This window comes from Vulpes lagopus, chromosome 23, assembly GCF_018345385.1.
Source record: "Vulpes lagopus strain Blue_001 chromosome 23, ASM1834538v1, whole genome shotgun sequence".
In the NCBI taxonomy this organism is placed as follows: domain Eukaryota; kingdom Metazoa; phylum Chordata; class Mammalia; order Carnivora; family Canidae; genus Vulpes; species Vulpes lagopus.
Genome location: NC_054846.1, coordinates 44,838,413 through 44,857,902, shown reverse-complemented (window position 1 = coordinate 44,857,902; position 19,490 = coordinate 44,838,413). Strand labels below are relative to the sequence as shown.

The 19,490-nt window shown below is 36.2% G+C and overlaps 1 protein-coding gene across 4 annotated transcripts in view; it reads right to left on the bottom strand.

Moving 5' to 3' along the window:
- The window catches only part of OSBPL8 (oxysterol binding protein like 8), a 147,779-nt gene that overhangs the window by 107,527 nt on the left and 20,762 nt on the right, over positions 1-19,490 (bottom strand). The window contains exon 2 of one of the 4 annotated variants that reach the window (XM_041737925.1): positions 17,929-17,996. The exons of 2 other annotated variants lie outside the window; for them this stretch is intronic. The gene's annotated coding sequence lies outside the window, so the exon portion shown is untranslated. Of the gene's footprint in view, positions 1-17,928; positions 17,997-19,490 lie in introns of those variants that run through there. One more of the 4 variants, XM_041737929.1, reaches the window with a different exon arrangement.

Sequence of the window (19,490 nt, the reverse complement as noted above, 5' to 3'; positions counted from 1 at the left end):
GCCTGTGTCTCTGCCTCTCTCTCTCTCTCTCTGTGACTATCATAAATAAATAAAAAAATTTTAAAAAAAAAATTTTTTTAAAAAAATGTTCTTTTTTTCATGATCACATTGGCAAAAACTAAAAAGTGTGCTAATATTGCTAACATTGGCAAGAATGAAGGAAAACAGCCATTCTCATATACTTTTGTGAGAGGAATATAGATCGTAACAATTTTTGGAAGGGCAATTTAAAATATGTACACTTTAATCCAGTAATTGCAAGGCTAATAATTATGCCACACGTGTTTATACAAATGCAAAAGATAAATAAACATATTTATTCTTTAATAAACATATTTATTTCTTTTTATTTATACAAAGATAAATAAACATATTCAACAAAGTAAAGATATAAAAAAAACTGGAACAACCTTAATGTCAATCATTAGGAGTTTGTTTATCTTATACTATAGACATACAATGGAATATTGTGCAGCAATTTCTAAAAATTAGGTAGGTTTTTACATACTCGTTACGTATTTTCTTTATATATAAACTAGAAAGAAGGCCACATTAGGTGAAAAAGGCAAATTACAGAACACTATATATAAAATACTCTGTGTTTGTTTCCCCATTTTTACAAAGAATATGTATCACTTCTATAGCTCTTTTTATTTCTAAAAGTCTTAGAAGTATGTCTTTATTACAAATGTTTTTCTTCTGAATTCTAACAAAATCTCCAATCTGAATTCATATAATAAGTTTATATATTCAAAAGTCTCTAATAACCTCTTTAATAACCCTTCCTTAAGAGCGCCAACAAAACCAAAATCAGTAAGACAGCAGAATTGTGATCATTTCTTGAAGTTCCAAAAACATTTTCTTGTTTTACCAAGTATAAAAGGCTGCACTGAAATATAAATGCTGATATTAATACTTTTTAATTGGGCTTTGGAGGGCTGTTATTTGGTTTCTTTGATATAACCAATACACAACTAGCCTAAGCTAAGTGGACTTTCAATTTATAAACCTCAGGTATACTTCTTCACTATATATATTACAATGCATTGTAATTTTTTGTTCTCATGATCTACTCTTCAGGGACAAAGACTGCATTCTACTCATTTATCTACCCAGTGCTAGTTCATGGTACATATTTAGTAAACATTTGTTGCAATGAATTGTCACTGCAATTGCCTATATGAATAAATAATAATCCAAAACAGATACAAAAATTATTTATGTCTGAGATGCACACTAAAATTCATATTTGAATATTGACAGATATTATCCTAGAAATTGACAATACTAAAAATAAAACACCCATAGGAAGCTTCAACTCCAAAAGTATTTTACCAATTTTTTTCATCCTATCTATTCCACTTTAAGGGTTCACTTCTTATGCTATATTGAATAAAAGGTCAAGCGCAAGCATCCTTGCCTTGTTCCTGACCGTAGGGGGAAAGTTTTCAGCTGTTTATCACTGAATATGATGTTAGCTGTGGACTTCGCATATATGGCTTTTGTTATACTGAGGCACATTCCCTCTATATCTACATTGTTGAGATGAAAGGATGTTGAACTTTGTCAAATGCCTTTTCTGCATCTATGGAAATTTTTTTATACTGTAGTTTATTAATATGGCATACCACAATGACTAATTTGTGGATGCTGAACCATCCTTGCAGTGCTGGAATAAACCCACTTGATCATAGTGTATGATCCTTTTGATGCATTGTTTAATTCAGTTTTGCTAAAAAAATTTTCAGGATTTTTACATCTATGTCCCTCAGGGATACTGGCCTGTAATTTTCTTTTCTTGTGGTTACCTAGTTTGGTAACAGGGTAATGCTGGCCTTGCAAAAGGAATTGAGAAGAGTTTTCTCCTCTGTTATGTTTTGGAAGAGTTTGGGAAGGACTGATATTAATTCTTCTTTAAATGTTTGGTAGAATATACAAGAGAAGCCATATAATCTTGGACTCTTGCTTGTAGGAAGTTTTTACTGCTTATTCGATCTCTTTACTAATAATTGATCTGTTCGGATTTTCTATTCATCATGATTTAGTCTGGATAGCTTATATATTTCTAGGAATTTGTCCATTTCTTCTAGATTGTCCAATTCGTTGGCATATGATTATAATTGTTCGTGGTAGTCTCTTATGATCCTTTGTATTTCTGTGGTATCAGTTGTAGTATCTCCTTTTTCATTTCTGATTTTGAGTCCTTTTTCTCTTTAGCAAGTTTAGGTAAAGGTTTGCCAATTTTGTTATCTTTCCAAAGAACCAGCTCTTAGTTTCATTGATCTTTTCTACTGTCTTTTTAGTCTCCATTTCATTATTTCTGCTCTAATCTTTGCTATTTCCTTCCTTCTACTAACTTTGGGGTTAGTTTGTTCTTTTTATATTACCTCAAGGTGTAAAGTTAGGTTGTTTGAGACTTTTCTTGTTTCTTGAGATAGGCATTTATCACTATGAACTTCTCTCTTAGGATGGCTTTTGATGTATCCCACAAATTTTGATAGATTTCCATTTTTGTCTTGAGGTATTTTTTTTCTCTTTTGATTTCTTGACTCATACAGTTGCTCAGTAGCATGTTATCTAATCTCCACAAATTTGTAAATTTTCCAGTTTTCCTCGTGTAATTCATTTCTAGTTTCTAACCACTGTAGTAAAAGTAATGCTTAATATGATTTCAATACTCTTAAGACTTGTTTTGTAGCTTAACATATATGATCTACTCTGGAGAATGTTCCATGTGTCCTTGAGAAGACTGTACATTCTGTTGGTTTGGGATGTAATGTTCTGATTATGTCTATTAATTCCACCTGGTCTGACACATTATTTAAGAGTGGTGTTTTCCTGTTGCTTTTCTGTCTGGACCATCTATCCATGATATCGGGGTATTAATGTCCCTTATTATTATTGTGTCACTGTCTTCTTCAGGTCTTGTTAATACTTGTTTTATATATGTAAATGCTCTGATGTTGGTGTATAAATATTTACAAATGTTACATCCTCCTGTTGGATTGATATCATTATCATTATATGATGCCCATCTTTGTCTTATTACAGTTTTTGTTTTAAAATCTATTTTGTTTGACATAAGTATAGCTACTCCAGCTTTCGCTTAGTTTCCATTTGTATGAAATATCTTTCCATCCCTCCCCTTTCAAACTTTGTGTGTCCTAACATCTCAAGTGGGGCTCTTTTGGCAGCATACAGATGGGTCTTGTTTTTCGTTTTTGTTGTTATTTAAATCAGATTTAAAATAGTAATTTTTAAAAATAATTATTGATAAGTATGTGCTTATTGCCATTTCGTTCATTGCTTTCTGGCTATTTTCATAATTCCTCTCCATTCCTCTCTTCTTCTCTTACTCTCCTCATTTGTGGTTTGGTGACGTTCTTCAATGGTATGATTATATTCCTTTCTCTTCATCTTTTGTGCATTTACTATAGGTTTTTATTTTGTGGTTGTCATGAGGCTTACATATAACAACTGCTAACTATAGCAGTCTATTTTAAGTTGATAACTTAAGTTTGATCCCACAGTAAAGCTTATTATTTTTACTCTGCCCCGCACCTCCACCCTCTCATATTTAAAAATTTAAAACTATGAGACTGGATGAGAGTTCCTGGGTTATTTGTGCAGACAGAAAAAAGGACCAAGTTCAGATCCCTGGGGTACTTCAATATTAGAGGATCAATATTTATAGAATGAATGAGTCTCAATTATTGCTTTTCAATTTGCAAAATTACCCCATTTAATTACTGATGTGGAGAACAAAGGCAAAAGAAAAATACTAAACTTCCTTATAAATTACAGCTTATAGACAAGTCCTTGAGACAGGCAGAATGACCTTCCTCAAGAAGCTTAGGGGCTTCAATGTTAACATCTTACCAGAGGCAAAAGGCAACCTTAGCTTGACATTAGCCCAGGTTAATGTTCAGAATCCTATAAAAAAATCCCTTTGAAAACTTCCTTTATCTTTATGATCTGCCCTCCACCCCCACCCCAAGATATAGTTAACAATCCTCTAAACATGGCCCACTGATATCATCTGAAGGGTCTCATGAGGAAGGTTTTACTAACCAGTAGTAAATGGCCTTTTCCTAACAAACGGCTAGCCTCTCAAGGTCCTGGAAACCTTGCTTCCAAATTTCTTAAACTTACACTATCCCTAACCCTCTTCCAACTTGAAAGTTTATAATCAGCCATTCCTCACAACCCCAGTGCAGCAACTCTTTCTGCCAAAGGACCTATCTCCATGCTTTAATAAAATCACCTTTTTGCACCAAAAGTGTCTCAAGAACTCAACTGGCCATCAGCTCCAGACCTAACATTCCAAAACTACATCAATTTAAACATCTTTTGATTTTCACTTCTGAAAAATGGGGGAAATTACTGTGCTTATACCTTAAGCCTCTAATCAATCACCCTCTCCCTCTAGGATTTTTTTGTTATATATGTTTAGTTATAGTCTTTAGCTTCAAGAAAATATCAAAAACTTGTTTCTTGACCTATTAGCAATGTCTCACTCAGCTTCCTATTATCAAAGGTAAGGAATTTAGGGCATTATCCTTAATTTTCTTTCTTTTCTGCTTCCTGCTACCTCTATTAAATTAGTCATGTTATGATTTGACTTTTTTTACTGTATCTTCTTTGCCTTTTGTATGTTAATTCAGTCTTTACAAAATGTAATTGATGCGAAATGTTGGGGTTCAAGAGCGAACTGGTCACGGAAGAATTCTTGAGATGTCTTAGGTACAAAAAGGGTGGTTTTACTAAAGCACAGGGATAGGATCCGTGGGCAGGAAGAGCTGCTGCACTAGGGTTGTGAGGAGTGGCTGATTATATACTTGGGAATTGAGGGAGGTAAGGAAAAAGGGAGGTGTCCAAAAGGGCTGTGATTTTGCTAAAGAAGACACTCAGGATACTGGAGGCTCAGCAATTATCAAGCTAAGGCTGTTTTTCCCTCTAGCAGAGCATTAACATTAAGATAGTTGGATGTTTCCTGGAGGAATGTCACACACATCCCACCCAGGAGTGGGATGGAGGGGAGGCTGTGAGGTGTCAGCTTGTGCTTTGTCCTCAACTTGCCTTCTGCTCCCTCATCAAAATGCTAATCTACGAATTAAAAAGTTTATTTCTGGGGCACCTGGGTGGCTCAGTTAGTTAAGCATTTGCCTTCAGCTCAAGGTCATAATTTCAGGGTCCTGAGATGGAGCCCTACATTGGGCTCCATGCTCAGGGGGAGTCAGCTTCTCCCTCTCCCTCTGCCACTCTCTGTGCTTATGCTCTCTCTCTCTCTCTCTGAGACGTAAATAAATATCTTTTTTTTTTAAGTTTATTTCTTCAAGTCAAAATGGTAATTAAACTTTCTTTTTTTAATTTTTATTTATTTATGATAGTCACAGAGAGAGAGAGAGAGAGAGAGAGAGAGGCAGAGACACAGGCAGAGGGAGAAGCAGGCTCCATGCACCGGGAGCCCGACGTGAGATTCGATCCCGGGTCTCCAGGATCGCGCCCTGGGCCAAAGGCAGGCGCTAAACCGCTGCGCCACCCAGGGATCCCCAAAATGGTAATTAAATACAAACTTAATGACAGTTGGCCCTAGGGAGCAGGCTTGAGAAAAAAGGCACTTTTTCTGCCATTTTAAAAAGTTTTTAAACAGTTTGTTACTTCTCTGATCAAAAAAGTCTAATAAAATTTTTGTAAAAGAGTACACTGTGTCATAATCCTAAAGACTCCTTTCTCCACATTTCACTAAAGCTAGGCGGGCATCCAAATTTAAACATAGTTACAAGTCAAATGCAAAGTTTAAAGAAGACTCTGTTCCCTCTTTTGTTCCTTTTGTTATCAGTACTCTAGTCATTGTTTGGGAAATCAGTGCCTCACTGTCTACATTAAAAGTTTCTAGAAAAAGTAATTTCTATAATAATTTTTCTCTATTTGGGGCATAAATTACTAATTCAGTCACAGAGAAAAGGAAGGAGCAACTACTAAGCAAGGCTAACATCTTTAACACATGTCATTTAATCTTTCTTTTTTTTTAAAGATTTTGTATCTTTATTTGAGAGAGACAGAGCGAACACAAACAGAGGGAGCTGTAGGCAGAGGGAGAGAGAAGTAGACCCCCACTGAACAGGGAGCCTGGTGAAAGGCTCCATCCCAGGACCCTGGGATCCTTACCAGAGCCTAAGGCAGAAACTTAACCCATTGAACCCCCCAGGTGCCCCTATGAGGGTTTCTCAATAGTTATTGGTATACCAACTTCATAACTTTTGCCAGTACTACCAGCATCCAGTTAATTTTTTTTACCCATATTTGTTTTAAATTTAATTAAGCTTATCTAAAAAATCCATAAATTTACCGATTTGAGTCACAAGTTCCATTTTGTTCTAACACACATAATATATATAACTCTAAAAAGTTAAAATGCTCATCAATGTACCAGTTAAAGTCCTCTCACATCACCATACCAAAAATCGTAAGACCTTGACACAGACTTTTGATCTCTTTGTCCATTCTCAGGGCATTCACTTTCCCTGCCCAATGTAGCATGGTGAGACAAAAAGAATATTAGTAAACTTCCTTTCAAGTCCACATTTCTATTAAGAACTAGCTGTGGACCTTTAGACAAACTACTTTACTTCTATCTCTGGAACTCAGTTCCCTCATAAGGAAGATTGTGAAGTTAAAATGGCCATTACTAAGACTCCTGACAACTCTAATATTCTACAACATGACAGCCAGTGGTTTTACCACTTGTCTAAATATTGCTGACATAATCACTGCTATGCAACTTACAAGACCTGCAACAAACCAATAAAACATAGTACAGGGGCAGCCTGGGTAGCTCAGCAGTTTAGCGCCACCATCAGTCCAGGGCATGATCCCAGAGATGCGGGATCAAGTCCCGTGTCGGGCTCCCTGCATGGAGCCTGCTTCTCCCTCTGCCTGTGTCTCTGCCTCTGTGTGTGTGTGTCTCTATGAATAAATAAATAAAAATCTTTAAAAAAATTTTTTAAATAGTACAGTTTTCTAAGTTTTTTTTCAAATTTCGTGAAAGCCTTTTTAACCTACATTTTTAAAAAATCAGTTCGAGTATTCAAAGCAATATTTATACATCTTAAATATTTTATTACTACTGAAATACACCCACACACAATCACACGCCTCCAGCCTTTGAATGGAAAGGCATTTTCATTGAGCACAGATGTGCATATTATAGTTGAGGACCATTCTTACTTAAGCCACAGCTATGATACATCATGAGATCTCTAGTGTTAGTTCTATAAATGAAGTAAAACTTAAAAATAGATGTACAACTATCAATTTAGAGAATTCTCTCAAATGATTACCTTTCCCACCTTTTCTAGTTATCTAGTTATCTTAGCCATTCCAAGTCCCAAGGAAGCCATGTGCATAGGTCCAATAGATGCCTATTAGAAAGAGTGGGTTACAATACAGAAGCACTCTGAGCTTAGGAAATCTATAAATTTTTTAAAGATTTTATTTATTTATTCATGAGACAGAGAGAGAGCGAGAGAGAGAGAGGCAGAAACACAGGCAGAGGGAGAAGCAGGCTCCATGCAGGGAGCCCAATGTGGGACTCAATCCTGGGACTCCAGGATCATGCTCTGAACCCACAAAGGCAGACACTCAAACACTGAGCCACCCAGGCATTCCAGAAATCCATATTTTTTATGATGGGAGCAAATATGCCTGCCGTTTCCTTGGAAGGAAAACACTATCTCTGTCTATGAAGACTATACACTACAAAATCATCCTTGAAAAGATAGTCCAGAACAAAGCACAGTTACTGCTTTACTTGCAAGATATGCAGAAACAGAAGACATCAATAGAGAATTGTCTTCTAAAGTTTGTTCATCACGGTCTACTTTACTATTATCCAATACAATACCCTGTTAACGTTTCACCTTGTATTATCTAGCCATCCATGAACAAAAAATAGCTTTAAGATAGAGACCTTGAATTCATTTAAAAAATTTCAGCTACGCAGGGGAAAAATGGAGAAAAACTACACAAAAAGGGAAGGAAAACAGTTTCATTTTGCCTGCATCATCTATTCCCCTAGGCCAGCATTGCTCAGTACCAAGAGGGAATTCCCTAGATAGAAAGAGTTCCTCTTGCCAGAAAAGGGAGAGCAAAGTCAACTATCAGCAGCCATATAGTGGGAACAATGACAGTTCCCAGTAACCTGCTCTGCAGAGGGCACTGGAAACTTTATCCATTGATAAAAACAATAGCCAAGGCACCTGGATGGCTCGTCAGTTAGGCGTCCAATTTTTTATGTCAGCTCAAGTCTGATCTCAGGGTCATGAGGTCAAGCCCCACACTGGGCTTTAAACTGGGTGTGGAGCCTATTTAAAAAAAAAAAATAAAAGACAAGACCAAACCAGACCAAAGCCAGCTTCTCCCTCAGACATCTGCATATTTCACTAGCTTTTTGCCCAACAGGTATTTGAGTTCACAAACACCAGCTGCCTGAGTCTCCCACATATATTCCTTCCTCTCACCTGCCCCCTTGAGTCTGGGAATTACCCCAGCAGCCAGTCCAGGCATCTGTGGCTGCTGAGTTCAAAATACCAGCCTAGGGATCCCTGGGTGGCGCAGCGGTTTGGCGCCTGCCTTTGGCCCAGGGCGCGATCCCAGAGACCCGGGATCGAATCCCACATCAGGCTCCCGGTGCATGGAGCCTGCTTCTCCCTCCACCTGTGTCTCTGCCTCTCTCTCTCTCTCTCTCTCTCTCTCTCTGTGACTATCATAGATAAATAAAAAATTAAAAAAATAATAATAATAAAAAAATTAAAAAAAATAAAAAAAAAAAAAAACCAGCCTAGAATCTCATAGCTGACCTCCACTGATATACATATGCTCAGCTAAGCCCATCCAGTTGTGTACTTGCATGCCACTGGCCTGACGTCTGGTACCAGCTGTGTCTGATCGGGGAGAGCTTTGAGGAGCACCAGCCGGGAGGTGTGTGGGGCTGTTATCAACATTCGAACCAAGGCAGACAAGATTGCCGTGTGGCCGAGGGAGGCAGAGAACCAGGAGGGCGTGCTGCACATTGGGCGGGTCTACAAGGAGCGTGTGGGCCTCTCTACGAAGATTGTCATTGGGTACCAGGCTCATGCAGACACGGCCACCAAGAGCAACTCCCTAGCCAAGAATAAGTTTGTGGTGTGATGAGACCTTGGCACCATTATCCATTCAGCTGCCCCTGAGCCTTTCCCTGCCCTGTGTATGTGGGGGGTGGGGGGTGGGGGGGTACTAGGCTACAATGGTGATGTAGGGCAGGGGGAGGGGTTAGAGAATGGGGTTCTCCCATGTATTGGAGTGAATATGGACATATTCCAGCTTCCCTTGTCACATGCATATACATGCACATTTTGGGAAAGACTGCAACCAAAGAGGAGAAGAAGAGCACACCAACAGCCAAGGCTATCATAGCTTCTTGTGGGTCCAGATCAGGCCCTATCTTCTGTCACTGGCCTGTACTACTAAATCACTTGCAGCTAGCCCCTTGAGCTGTGTACTTGCACATGCTGGCCCAACCCCATCACTGTCCTCCACTGCCATGCAACTCATAGCAAGGTACAGCAAGCACAACAGCGCACACCTACAGCCAAGGCCCTGCAGCTGTCTACATGCCCTCAGCCCCACCATTACATGTGTGTTTGCAACCACACCTGCCAGTAGCTGCACCTGTAACTGGTCTTTGCAGCGGAGTATGTGAACATCACAAGTTCCAGCCACTACCACCGCTTGCCCTGGAACCTAACTCCTGAACCTGGAGGTGCTGAAGACCTCAACAGTCCTCAAAGATGCTGCAGATCCTCCACAATGCTAGACAAAAAACACACATTTGTTGAAGCTGTGGACCTCAATGGCTTTAACCAATGAGCCACAACAGCCACTGAGGACCCAGTACTGCCACACGCCCCTCCATTGGTACCCTGTACCACTAGACTCAGGGATACAACATACTCTAGCATGCCCCACCTGTAGATGAATGTCTTCCCTTACTGAAATCAGTCTATAAAGTCAAGAAGGGGTGACTGATTCTTCAAATGCACAGACACAAAGCTACAAGGCTCACAAAATATCAAGAAAACATAGCTCAAAGGAATATAGTAAACCTCCAAAATAACTAACTAACCCTAAAGAAATGGAGATCCAGAAATTGCCCAAAAAAGTATTCAAAGTAATCATTCTGAAGATGCTCAGAAAGCTACAAAAGAACACAGGAAAACAATTTAACAATACCAGAAAAATAATACAAGAAGATGAAAAGTTCAGCAAAGAGACAGAAAACAAAAGAACAAACAAATTTTGGAACTGAAGAATACGATAAGTAATCTGAAAAATTCAACAAGGAAAAGAAATGATCAGTGAGCTTGAAGACAGATATTTTGAAATTAACCAGTCAGAAAAATAAATAAATAAAAAGGCAAGCAGAAATCTATGGGTCTTGTAAGACAACACTAAGAGAAGCAAGGTATACATTATGGGAGTCCACAAAAGAGAAATAGGAGAGAATAGAGTAGAAAGTTCATTTACAGAAATAGTGGCTGAGAACTTCTCAAACTTGGGAGATAGATGTAGCTGGACATCAGAGTTCATGAAGCTAATAGATCACTCACATTTTCAATCCAATTTTCCAAAACACATTTTAATAAAAATGGCTTAAAATCAAAGAGAATTTTAAAAGAGCAAGAGAAGACAAATTCTTGCATATAAGGGAACCCCCATGTTTATCAGTGGATTTCTCTGCAGAGATCTTGCAGGTCAGGAGAGAACAGTGTGATATATTAAAAAATGGAAAGAAATTGCCAACCAAGAATGTTTTACCCAGCACAGTTGCCTTCAGAAATGAAAGCAAGATGAAGACCTTCCCAAAGGTTGAGGAAGTTCTTCAGCACTAGACTTGCCTTACAAGAAATGCTCAAAGGAGTTCTTCAAGCTGAAGCTAAAGGACACTAACTAGTAACATGAAAACTTACGAAAACAAATAGCACATTGGTAAAGGCAAGTAAACAGTCTAATCCAGAATACTCTAATACTGGAATATAGTGGTGTGTTAACTCTAGTATAAAGGTTGAAAGACAAAAACAGTTAGAGCTATAATAATGTTTAAGTTGATATACAATATAAAAAGATGTAAATTGTGACATCAAAGACACAAAGTGTGAAGGAGAGGAATGAAAGAGCAGTTTATTTGTTTGGCTTTTATGAGACCAAAGTTAAGTTGTGATCAGCTTAAAATAGACTGTTATATCCATAAGATATTTCAAAATAAAAAAAATAAAAAAATAAAAAAAAAGATATTTCAAAATAACCAAAAGCAGGGTAACCAAAATCAAAAACTTAAAATATAGACAAAATAAAGAGAAGGTAATCAAAGTGTACCACTACCGAAAATCACCAATTCAAAAAGAAAGAAAACAAGAGATGAAGAAAGGAGCAAAAAAAACCATAAAGCAGACAGAAAACAGTAAGACAACAATAGTAAGTACTTACCTATCATTAATTACTTTAAATATAAATAGATCAAACACTCCAATGAAAAAGCATAGAATGGCTGAATAGATTAAAAAAAAAAAAAAAATGACCCAACTAAATGCTGCTACAAGAGACTCATTTCAGCTTCAAGGAAACACATAAGCTCAAGGAGAAGAGATGGAAAAACATTTCATGCAAATGGAAACAAAAAGAGAGCAGGGGTAGCTATAGTCATACCAGACAGAATAGACTTGAAGTAAAAAATGGTAACAAGAGACAAAAAAGGTCATTATATAATAAAAAGGGGTCATCATGAGGATATAACAATTATAAATATATATGCACCCACCACTGAAGAAACTAAATGTATTAAGCAAATACCAACAGATCTGAAGAGATAACAGGGAGCAATACAACAATAGGAAGGGACCTCAAAACCCCACTATCAAAAATGAATAAATCACCAAGAAGAAAAAATCAATAAGGAAACACTATACTTTAGAAGAAATGGACCTAACAGATATATACAGAACATTCCACCCAACAGCAATAGGATTCACATTTTCCTCAAATGCACATGGTATATTCTCCAGGATAAATTATACGTTAGGTTACAAAACAAGTCTTAGCAAATTTTAAAGAACTGAAATCATGGTACTATCTCTTCTAATCACAAAAGTATGAAACTGAAATCAATAATAAGAAAAGTGGAAAATTCACAAATATGTGGAATAAACAACACATTGCTGAACAACCAAAGAGTCAAAGAGGAATAGAGAAACAAAGAAATATCTTGAAATAAAAGAAAATGTAAATACAACATACCAAAATGTATGGAATGCAGCAAAAAAAGTTTATAGTGATAAATGCTTAAATTAAGAAAAAGGAAAGATCTCAAACAATCTAACTTTACCTTCAAAGAATGAAAAAAACAAGAACTAAGCCCAAAGTTAGCAGAAGGAAGAAGCTAAAGATCAGAGATGAAATCATATGAGACTTATGAAATCATAAGAGACTATGAGGAACAATTATACATCAACAAATCGAAGAACCTTTAAGAAATGGACCAATTCCTAGAAGCATACAATCTACCAAGTCCAAATCATAAAGAAATAAATCTGAGCAGACCAAATAACAAGGAGATTGAATCAATAATCAAACACCCCCAATAAAGAAAAGCTTAGGACCAGATGCCTATATGGGTAAATTCTACCCAATTTTTAAAGAATTAACACCAATTCTTCTCAAACTCTTCCAAAAAACTAAAGAGAAGGGAACACTTCCAAACTCATTTAATGTGGTTAGAATTATCCTGATACCAAAGATAAAGATACTACAAGAAAACAGGCTAATATCCTGATGACTATAAACACAAAAATCCTCAACAAACTAGTAAACAGAATTCAATAGTACATTAAGCAGATCATACACAAATCATCAAATAGGATTTTTACCTAGTATTCAAGGATATGCAAAACAATAAATGTGAAATGTTGCATTACTAAAATGAAGGACAAAAATCATCATCTCAATAGCAACAGAAAAAGCATTTAGCAAAATTGAATATCCTTTCATAATTACTTGAAAAAAAATAAAAGCTCAACAAATTGGGTATAAAAGATACACATCGCAACATAAAGGTCACATACGAAAAACCAAGAGCTAACATATTCGGTAGTGAAAGACTGAAAGCTTTCCTTACAAGATCAGAAAAAGACAAGGGTATTCATTCTCATGACTTCTATTTGACATAGTATTGGAAGTCCCAGCTAGAGCAAGAAAAAGAAATAAAAGGCATCCAAATTGGAAAAGAAAAAGTGTCTTTGTCGGCTGATAACATAATCTTGTATACAGAAAATCCTAAACACTCTAGGGTTTAATAAACAAAGTCAGTAAAATTGCAGGATAGAAAAGTCAATCTACAAAAATCAGCTGGATTTCTATAGTTCAATAAACTATCTGAAAAAGAAACAAAGAAAGCAATCCCATTTACGATAGCATCAAAAAGAACAAATGCTTAAGAATAATTTTTTTTTTAAAGAATTGGCTTTATTTTTTTCAAGTGAGCTCTATGTCAAAAGTGGTGCATGAATTCATGACCCCAAAGTTAAGAGTCATATATGCTCTACTGACTGAGCCAGCTACGCACCCCATTTAGGAATAAACCAAGGAAGTGAAAGCTCTAAATACTGAACACTATAAGATGCCAAAGAAAGAAATCAAACAAGACACAAAAAAGGTAGACATTTCATGTTCAAGGATCAGAAGACAATGTTGTATATGTCCATACTATCCAAAATCATCATTGATTCAGTGCAATCCCTACCATTATTTCAAAGGCACATTTCACAAAAATAGAAAAACAATCCCAAAATTTATATGGAAATACAAAAGACCCCAAATAGTCAAAACAATCTTCAGAGGGAAGATCAAAGTTTGGAGGTACCAAATTCCTCTTTTCAAATTATATTACAAAGCAACAGTAATCAAAACAATATGGTCCTGGCATAAAAATGGATATAGACCAATGGAACAGAACAGAAAACTCAGCAATAAATTCACACGTATATGGTCAACTAATATTTGACAAGAGAGCCAAAAATACTCAGTGGGAAAAGAATAGTTCTTTCAGTAAATGATGATGGGAAAACTGGAGTCAAAAGAATGAAGGGATCCCTGGGTGGCTCAGCGGTTTGGCGCCTGCCTTTGGCCTGGGGCGCGATCCTGGAGCCCCGGAATCGAGTCCCGTTGGGCTCCCGGCATGGAGCCTGCTTCTTCCTCTGCCTGTGTCTCTGACTCTGTCTCTCTCTTTGTCTATCATGAATAAATAAATAAATATTTAAAAAGGAAAAAAAGAATGAAACTGGATCCCTATCTTACACCAGACACTCAACTCAAAATGGATTAAGGACTTAAACATTTAACACCTGAAACCAAATAACTCCTAGAAGAAAACAAAAGGGAAAAGCTCCCCAACATTAGTCTTGGTATTATTTTTGGATATGTATCAAAAACACAAGCAACAAAAGCAAAAATAAACAAGTTGGACTAAATGAAACTAAAAAGCTTCTGCATAACAAAAGAAACAATATGAAAGACAATCTACAAAATGAGAGAAAGTATTGTGAATCAGCTGTCTGATAAAGGATTAATAGCCAAAATATATAAGGAACTCATACAACTTGATAGCAAAAAAAAAAAAAAAAGTGATTTAAAGATGGGTGGAGCACTTGAATAGACATTTTTCTAAAAAGACATACAAATGACCAACAACTACATTAAAAGGTGTTCAACATCACTAATCACAGAGGAAATGGAAACCACAATGATACATCATCTCACACCTGTCAGAATGGCTATTATTTAAAAAAAGAGAGAGATAACACATGTTGGTGAAGATATGCAGAAATGGGAAGCCTTGTACACTGCTGCCAGGAATATAAACTATTACGGCCACTATTGAAAACAGTATGGAGATTCCTCAGAAAGTTAAAAATAGGACTACCATATGATCCAGCAATTCCATTACTGGGTATTTACCTGAAGGAAACAAAATCATTATCTTGAAGAGATATCCCATGTTCACTGTAGCACTGCTCCCATGTTCACACAGCATTATTCACAATAGGCAAGACATGGAAACAATCTAAATGTACATCAACAGATAACTAGAAAATGTGGTATCTGTAGTGTGTGTGGTATGTGTGTGTATAAAAATACATATTTATAAAATAAAATTATTCATCCATTAAAAAAAAGAAATCCTGATATTTGCAACATGGATGGAACTTGAGGGCTTTCCCATATTGTGTATGTGAAAGCTGCTATGACAGCAGAGCTTCAATGTTCTTATCACAACAACACAACAAAATGGCAATTATGTGAGATTAAGGATGCATTTAACACATAATTGTAGTAAACATTCTGCAGCATATACATGTATCAAATTATCACATTGTATACCTTAAACTCACACAATGTAGTATGTCATTTATTTCTTAAGGCTGGAGGGAAAAGGCATTGTTTGCTTATTTTTGAAACCTCAGCTTCTTGCACAGTACCTGGCATATTGCAAGCACTGAAAAAATAATTCACTAAATGAATAATGGAATCAAAGAAAAACCTTCTTCACAAGTAATTAAGCTACATGGTTTAAATCATTCAGTCATTTAAGGGTATAAACAAAAGGTAGAGGAAAGACAACAAAGCAGTCTTCATGAGCATCTAATAATTGATCATGGCAAATCTATAAAGGCTGAAAGGTTTGGGTTCAGCCAAGAAATGTTAATACTGCATTATAGGATTAAATATTATGTCACCCTAGAAACTATAGCAGTCTGATGGATTTTTTTTTAACTTGTACACATTTAATTCCCCTTCCTGTAATAACATGTACCTTGATCTTCCCTTGAAAAAAGCAACCCTCCACCAACATATACAATCTTGCTTGGTACCATGCTATCTCCTAGCAAAGAATAAGCAATAACCCAAACCAAGTCAATCAGTCCCGATCTGACTCTTTGAGATATGTGAATCATGAGCAGGGTGATCACATGAATGGAAAAACAATTAGATAACTATCTAGCTTAACGGAGGCTCCACAAAGACTATCCATTGCTTCCTGCTCTCTAGATCCCTGGAGCCGCTTAAAAGTGTCTGTTCTTTCTAAAAGTCAGTTTTTCAACGTTTATTTCAAGAAGATGAGCTTATCATTCTGGTATATTATTTAAGTTAGCCAAAGCCTCCTACTGCTTGAACCAAAGAACCCTAAATGGACGTACTTCAGCCATGTACAACTAAAATAAGCAACCCTTGAATAACAAAGTCAACTTCAAATTAATCAACAAAAGTGATAAGAATGTCACACCTGAAACATAAAACACCATACATGCTATCAAAAAAAAAAAAAAAGCAATAATAGTATAATATCCACCTATGTGTTTCTGCCTATGTGTTTTAATTCCATTAATAAGATCTGTCATATAAACATCATCAAGATCAGGTTTTGATCAGAATGTTAAGAAGAAAAAACCATGTTTAATCAAAAATGTGATCTCTACCTCAATATCAGTTCAGTCTTACAACGCAAAATGCTTCCTCTAGAGCTCCTGCTCCTTATTTTCTCATCCCCTATCAAATGAAGGATTTGTGGTCAACTGTATGATTGGTATTAAGAGGAGAAACATATCTAAAAATATCTATTTGAGCAGCTGACCAACAGTTCCATTTGTCTGACTGATCTTATAATCTACGCAGTCTTTCAGAAGTAAATAACCGGAGTGGAAACAAAGTGTATGACCAATCTTCCTAAGGCCCTCGACCATAATCAACCCAACTCAACAATGAAAGGGGGAAGCTGTAACTCCACTTCTATCTCATTATCTATCTGGTTTCTAAAAGTCTAAGTTGTGTCAAGAGCAAAGCTTAGACATATCTTTCAAAGGATAAAAGTGATTTCCATAGGAAGAAAAAATATACACATATTTCTACCATAGCCTAGGACCTATAATTCACAACAAGTTAATTAAAATGCAAAATCAAGACTCATCAACACCTCTCAATATGTGAGAAGTAAAGAAAAAAGGATACAGAATAAGCAAGATAAAATCCCCAAGGACAAAAAAAAAAAAAAAAAGGTGAGGGAGAGAGACAAATGAAACAAAATAATGACAAAAATCAATACATAATTGAATGTTACATTTATCTTTTCTCCTATTATTTTTATTCTAAAGTAAAGCAGTTTAAAAAAAAAAAATGAAAGCATCTGGGCACTATTTTGAAACCACAAATAGTATTCATTTTTTTACTTCCATTTACATGTAGTTAAGCTAAATTAAATGCAATCTGTATCTAACATTTTTCTTCAATTCAACATGTTCCCACTTAGACATCCTTTAGTTTTGGCAACTGCCATTAGTGTTTCTCAAATATTCATGCAAAAGACTGCTTTAGGCAAAGCTATTTTGTTAGAGAGAGACAGGAGAAGGGGGGAAAAACTCATGATTTTAAAGTAACTGGAAAGGGTTACAATTTCCTTTCCCAACCAATTTCATATTTGGTATTTAAACACTTGGCTTCGGACTGAGTGACTCAGGGGTTGAGTGGCTGCCTTCAGCTCAGGGCATGATCCCAGATCTGGGGATCAGTCCCCCGCCAACCTCATCGGGCTCCCTGCGGGGAGCCTGCTTCTCCCTCTGCCTGTGTCTCTGCCCTCCTCTCTCTCTCTCTGTGCCTCTCAGGAATAAATAAATAAAATCTAAAAAAAAAAAAAAAAAAAACCAAACACTTGGCTTCTGGCACACACTTTTGCTACTACAGACTCTATATTTACTGACCTTCCTCAAACTCACATAGATGGACCACTAACACCCAGTGTTGCTCACTACCAATGATTCTGAGGAAAAGGAAGAAGAACATCACCTGCTGTCCAGTTCCTTCTGGCCAGCTGAAAGCACTTAGGATCCTCCTTAAAACAAACAATATCTTCCCTGGAAAATAAGCACAAAGCCCTGTTGGTGGTAACATTTTGAAAACATTAACTAGCATAACATACTAACAAAACATAAACAAAACAAGTAAATGAAAACAAAAAATCACCATGTACACAAACACAAGCAGTGAAGGCAAGAGACTTTTTTTATATTTTCAAAATGATTTTGGGTTAGGAAATTTATACTACCTCCAAAACTTACTATAAAAATAAAACAAAGGGGCATGATATTGACATACCATAATATACCAGTGGAACAAAACAGAAAGTCGTGAAATGGACCTCACATCCATGGTCAATTAATTTGCAACAGAAGTGCCAAGGAAATGCAGTAAAAAGGAAAATATTTTAAATAAAAACTTCATTAAAAGAAAAAAAAAAACCCTGACTCTTATACTAAACACAAAAATTAACTCAAAATGAATCACAGAATAGAAAAGCCAACATAAATATTTCAATATAAAATTTACAGAATAAAATAGGAGAGAAAATCTTCACAAATTTGAAGTAGGCAAAATTTCTTAGGAGACTAAAAAACACAAGCCATAAAAGAAAAATCTGGCATGCTAGAATCAATAAAAATTAAAAGGTTCTCTTCAAAATAAAAAGCCACAGACTAGAAGAAAACACACATAATACATTTGACAAAGAACTAGGATCCAGAATATATGAAGAACTCTTAAAAGTCAATAATAAGAAAAAGCAAAAGTTTTTAAACAGACAAAAGATTTAAACAATTTACCAAAAAAAAATTATAATACAAATGACCAATGAATCCATGGAAAGATGCTTAATATACCACTGGTCATCAGTAAAATGCAAATGAAAAACCACAGTGAGATATTACTACACAACCACTAGAAAACGCTAAAATTTTTTAAACTGTTGACAAGGAAGAGAAGCAACTGGAACTCTCACATAATGTGGCTGGAAATGGAAAACATTAGAACCATTCCTAGGTATTTCCCACTTCCAGGGAAATGGAAATATGTCCACATGAAGACTTGCATATGCATTTTTCATGGCAATGTTATTTGTAATAGCCAAGTCAGATATCTACCAACAGGTGAATGAATAAACAAATTGTACTACATTTAATACATACATAAAATGCAATACTATCCAGCAATAAAAAGGAACAGTCTCAAAAACAGGCTGTGCAAAAGCCACACAAGAGTACATATTCTATGATTTCATTTATATGAAATTCTAGAACAGACAAAAAACAATGTGTAGCAGATAGAGCTCAGATAAGCTGTTGCCTGAAGAAGAGCTAGGACAGTGGGAGAGTGGAGAAGGGCAAATATTAAGTGGGAAGAGAGCACAAGGGGTTTTGGGCACTGATAAAAATGTTCTATATCTTGATCATAGTAATAGTTACATGGGTCAAAATGCATCAAATTATTGGGCAGCTCAGGTGGCTCACCGGTTTAGCGCCGCCTTCAGCCCAGGGCATGATCCTGGAGACCTGGGATGGAGTCCTATGTCAGGC